This window comes from Lynx canadensis, chromosome B1, assembly GCF_007474595.2.
Source record: "Lynx canadensis isolate LIC74 chromosome B1, mLynCan4.pri.v2, whole genome shotgun sequence".
Lineage (NCBI taxonomy): Eukaryota > Metazoa > Chordata > Mammalia > Carnivora > Felidae > Lynx > Lynx canadensis.
The window spans coordinates 62,234,086-62,239,990 of record NC_044306.2 but is presented as its reverse complement, the minus strand read 5'-3'; the positions used below and the strand labels follow the sequence as shown (position 1 = coordinate 62,239,990).

General features: G+C 37.1%; 1 pseudogene; it reads left to right on the top strand.

Moving 5' to 3' along the window:
• Positions 1–912: 912 nt before the first annotated feature.
• LOC115512970 lies at positions 913–2,570 on the top strand (annotated as a pseudogene).
• The last annotated feature ends 3,335 nt before the right edge of the window (positions 2,571–5,905 follow it).

Below are 5,905 nucleotides of genomic sequence, written 5' to 3'. Positions count from 1 at the left end.
GAGAAAGAGAGAGTCACCTGGGTGGTTCAGTCGGTTAAATGTTGGTCTCTTGATTTCAGCTCAGGTCATGATCTCATGATTCATGCTGACAGCATGGAGCCTGCTTGGGATTCTCTCTCTCTCTCTCTCTCTCTCTCTCTCTCTCTCTCTCTCTCTTCACCCCTCACCAGCTCTCTCTCTCTCTTTCTCTTTCTCTCAAAATAAATAAATCAACTTAAAAAAAGCAAAAAGAGAAAGCTCAAATAAACAACCTAACTTTACACCTCAAGGAACTAGAGAAAGGAAAAAAGTAAGTCCAAAATTAGCAGAGAAAGGAAAAAACTAAGATCAGAGAGGAAATAAATGAAAGAGACTAAAAAGACAATAGAAAAGGTCAATGAAACTCATAAGTGTTTTTTGTTTGTTTGTTTTGTTGATGAGAAAATAGACAAAACTTTGCAAAACTTACCAAGAAAAAAAAAGAGGACTCAAATAAGTAAAATTGTAAATGAAAGAGGATATATTGCAACTGGTAACTACACAAATACAAGAATCATAAAAGACTTCTAGAAGCAATTATATGCCAACAAATTGGGCAACCTAGAAGAAATGGATAAATTCCTTGAAACATATAATCTACTGAATCAAGGAGACTGAGCTTGAAGAAATGGAAATCTGAACAGACCAATTAGTCAGGAGATTGAATCAATAATCAAAAACCTCCCACTGGCCGCTGGAGAAGCTTGCAGAATCCCAGCCACAGACTGAGGCTGGCTGCAGGCCTGGCAGGCTGTCCACACTGAAGGAGCCAATGCCCACTTCCCTTCCTGTCCTCCTGTTGCCAGAAGGCCCAGGTGGAGGGGGTACCCATCTGGTCGTTCACCACACATGTGAGGAGGCGTGGGGTTGAAGGTTGCAGTGTGTTTGGAGACCATGCTGGGGATGACATGTGGGCTTGGGGTGCCATGGGGTATTTCAAAAAATGGGGAAAATACAGGAGAAAAAATGGTGAGAACCATGGTATCAACCCGATATAGCAAACATTTCTCTTGAGAATCTATCTCACTGGAATTTGGATTCAGAAGTTGCTATTCCTGAAAATGAAAACCTTTCTCCCTGGAAGACACAGTGTAGAACCACTTGGAAATTTCATCTAACAACTGATGTTAGAACTTAATTTGTCAGAAAATGCTTACAAAAGAACACAGAATGGTAAACAATGGATATTTTAATTATGGAGTTATCCTTTACTGAAGGAAGTATCACAGAGAACAGAGATTTCAGAAAATCATCAATGGAAACTGGTAACCAATAATCCCATAAATCTCCTTACTCTGAACCACTCAGTAACTAATGCTTCAGTTGATAAGCAAGCTGGTTTTTATTCTTGGACTGCAGATGCCATTAGGTCTCTGCTGGTCCTATGCTGCTGGAGACTTTGTGAAGGATAGAAAGGAGCTTCACATTGATCCACGTTTAACTATATAACACAACCACAGTGCTGAAACTTTAAACGCTCCAAACTGGAATTTGAAACATGGATTACAGCAGTGTGGAAGAAAATTTAAGAGATCAAAGTGATTCATCTAAAAATTAAAAAAAAAAAAAACAAGTGATATTTTACTCAGATATTTTTAAATATTTATTTATTTATTTTGAGAGAAAGAAAGAGCATGAATGGGGGAGGGGAAGAGAGAAAGAGAGAGAGAGGGAGAGAGAGGGAGAGAAAGAGAGAAACAGAATCCTAAGCAGGTTCCATGTTGTCAGCGTGGAGCCTGATGCAGGGCTCAATCCCAGGAACTGTGAGATAATGACCTGAGCCGAAAACAAGACACTTAACTGACTGAGTCACCCAGGTGCCCCTCAGATATTTTAAAAAGATGGACCTGAACCTAAAGCCAAAACCAGTAGAAAACCAGAATCTTTCTGTATTCTGATTTTCTTTACTACTCATTTTAGTACACTGGTCTTGCCCAGATTAGTCCTCTCAAAGTCCAAAAATTGGAAAGGAAGAGTGGAATACCCAGAAAGCTCTGTTGCACATTTGACTACTCATTTATTGGAAATGGAAACAATACAACATATGATTATACAAAAAGAGAGCAAAGACTATAAACTACTTCAGTAGTTACTGAACTATTGACTTTTGTACTTCAGTAGTTACTGAACAAACATCTCCCTTCAAAGCTACACCCAAAATGAGACAGCCAAATCTTTCTGACTCTTTGAGGATTTAGACAATTTGTGTAGATAAAGGCCAAGAAAAAAGAAAAAAAAAACAATTTTTGTTTCTTGCAAGCTTGAACAAAATGCTTCCCAATGGAATTGGAACAACATTGGCAAATACAAATGAAATTTTAGACCATCGTCTCTAAAAAGTTTATCCAGCACAAAACAACTGATTGTCACTTATGATGATTTTAAGTGTACCAAAATCTCCATTTGAAATGCATGAAAAGAACTTGCAGCCAAGCAGATTATTATCCAAACACCTGGTTAAAATGGTCTCAACAAGGTGTCTGTCATATAGGTCTCTAATATCAGTTTCTCCTATACCTCTGTCTTTTCCTGATAAGCAAAGGGAGAATTAAGGCACCAGTGACCAAAACCCCCCCCAAAACCAAAAAAAAACCCAAAAACAAAACCACGCCCCCCAACACACTCCCACACCACACACAACTTTACCAAAAAGAACATAGTATTGAACAAGACCATTCTAAGTGCTCACCCACTGACCAAAAATAACTCTTTCATACATCTCAGTGTAAGCAAATCTATTCCGAGAAGCCCAGTTAAAATACAGTTAATCAGTCTGAGATACAGGTATTAAACACACACACACACACACACACACACACACACCAATTACTTGATGTGATATGGAGTGGAACTTGAGAAAAGCACTGATGAGATGTCTGTATATAATAAATCCATGGGCATTCATACTGACATACTTGATAATATTTTCCATGTTTGAAAGAAATGCTTCACTACATAAACTATTCTATTAAAAAAGTTGTTCTTTTGTTGTGATTGTTTTCCAGTATAATTCCATCATCAATAAGTGGTATAATTGACCTAAAAAAATATCCCAACAAAGACAAGTTCAGAATCCAATGGCTTCCCTGGTGTATTCTATCAGACATTTTTTTTTTTTTAATTTTTTTAATGTTTGTTTTTAACAGAGAGAGAGCAGAGCATGAGCGGGGGAGGGGCAGAGAGAGAGAGAGGGAGACACAGAATCCGAAGCAGGCTCCAGGCTCTGAGCCGTCAGCACAGAGCCAATGCGGGGCTCGAACTCACGCTGTGAGATCATGACCTGAGCCGAAGTCGAACGCTCAACCGACTGAGCCACCCAGGCGCCCCTCTATCAGACATTTTAAAAAGAATTCCAAACCTTCTCAAAACACTTCCAAAAATAAAACAAATGAGGGAACATTTCCAAACGCATTTTACAAAAAAAAAAAAAAAAAAAAAAAAGAGACAAACCAAAAAACATATAGAGAGTAAACTGATTGTTACCAGAGGGCAGAGGGTAGGTGGGTGGGGAGGATAGCTAAAATAGATGAAGGGGATCACTACACTCACCTGCCTGAAGTTAATATAACAAAACAAAACAAAACAAAACAAAACAAAACAAAACAAAACTCATTTTATAAGGTCAGCATTACTCTGAAGCCAAACAAGGATATTAAAAGAAAAGAAAATTACAGGCCAATATCCCTGATGAACATAGATGCAAAACTCTTCAACAAAATATTAGCAAACCAAATTAAACAACACATTGAAGGATCATACACCACGATCAAGTAGGATTTGTTCCAGAATGAAAGGCTGCAGCAACAGTTGTAAATCAATAAAGGTGACACGCCATATTAACAAAATGAGGGATGAAAATCATACAACCATCTCAACAGATACAAAAAGGGTATTTGACAAAATTCAACATTTATTCATGACAAAAACTCTCAACAAAGAACAAAGAAAAAATACCTCTATATATGCCACATATGTCAAGCCCACAGCTAACATTAAACTTGATGGTGGAACACTGAGAGCTTTTCCTCTAAGATCAGGAACAAGAGAAGGACTCCCACTCTGGTCACTAATATTCAACACAATATGGAGTTCTTAGCCAGGGTGATTAGGCAAGAAAGGAATAAAAGGCAATCACATCAGAAAAGAAGAAGTAAAATTGTGATTATTTGCAGATGACATGATATTAAATACAGAAAACCCTGAAGACTGCACCAGAAAAACAATTGGAACTAACAAACAATTTCAGTAAAGTTGCACTATACAAAATGGATTTACAAAAATCAGCTGTATTTCTATATAGCAACAGTGAACTATCAGAATTTAAGAAAACAATCAATTCCATTTACAATACATCACCAAAATATTCTTGAGAGAAAATGCTATATCAATAATTTGACCAATACCTAGTTACAGAACACTGTAGGGAAATTGGAAATCTCAAAAGAGCAATCATTTTTTGAGAAACTTACAAGAAATCCACATCCTGAAAGAACTGTCATATGTTAGAGGAGAGATGACAACAAACAATGTAGCTGTTAAAACAACATAGGAATAAATAATAGAAAATTACGATATTTGTCCATGGAAGATAATTGACAAAAAATACAGTTAACAACTCTGTTCCAGTAGGTTCAGTTAATCATGTATCAGAAGCTGAAATTTCAAATGGGAATTCAGAAGTGAAGTACATTTGACTCATTTTTAGTTTTAGCTTTTCATAAAAGGTTGTCTTAACTTCAAGGTAATAACATTGGGAAATTGATAATTCTATAGAGCATTATTTTATTCCCCTACTTGTTTTCTTCTGCCCTTTTGATTGTGAATGTGATCAAGATTTTACTTAATAGAATATGAGAAGATTGCTCTAAATAACACAGGTTGTAAAACATTTCTGTCAGCATGTTATCTATGAAGAATAAATTTCATTTTATGCTATAGTTTCCTTCAAGAAATTCTTTGGAGAGTGGCAACATAAATCCATTTAGCACTGTATTGTGGTTGGATATATAGATTTTGATATAAGATAATATGCTTTTAAAAGCACTACAGTAGAGGTTTCGAAAATTATACTGAGTTCACTTCTGTGTGTGCCACCAAATTACTTTTCATGCTGATTGCATTTATTCTTATACTGATTTTTTTTTCCTGTGTAAGGTTTTGTGATTCTTGAAAACAAGCAGTAGATATTATTATTTTTCCCCTGTACCCACAAGAATTACATAATAAAACTTCCAATATTTAGAATTGGATTGAGTTGAATTGAAATAGGATTGAATTAAACCATGTTGAACTACCTGTTGTTCCAGAAAGGGTCTATTCAGAAGATGAGTACCTGTCACTCTGGAATCTGGGATATTTTCTGAGGAACACTAGCTACTATTGCTGTGTAACAAATTAGTCAAAAATTAGGTGGCTTAAAACAAGAAACATTTGTTTTCTCATAGTTGCTGTGAATCAGGAATCAAGTGAGGCTACCTGGATGCCTCTGCCTCAAGGTCTCTTACAGGGGTCCTGTCAAAGTGTTGACTAGGCCTGTGATCTTATCTGAAAGCTTGACTGGGGTAGAAGCTACTTCCAGGCTCACTCATGTGGTTGTTGGCAAGATTCAGTTACTGGCTATAGGCCAGGGGTCTCCCTCCCTCAGTTCTTAGCCATGTGCATCTTTGACTATGGCAGCTCAGAACACGCTGGCTTGCTTCTCTGGGTGAGCAAGAGAGTGAGAGAGAACAGTCAAGACATAAATTAAGGCTATTTTTATAACCTAATCTCAGAAGTGACACTCCATCACTTTTGCCATATTCCCTCATTAGAAGTTAGTGACAAGGGCCAGCCTACATTCAAGAAGAAAGAATGAAAGAGGCAGAGATCACTGGAAGCTACCTTAGCG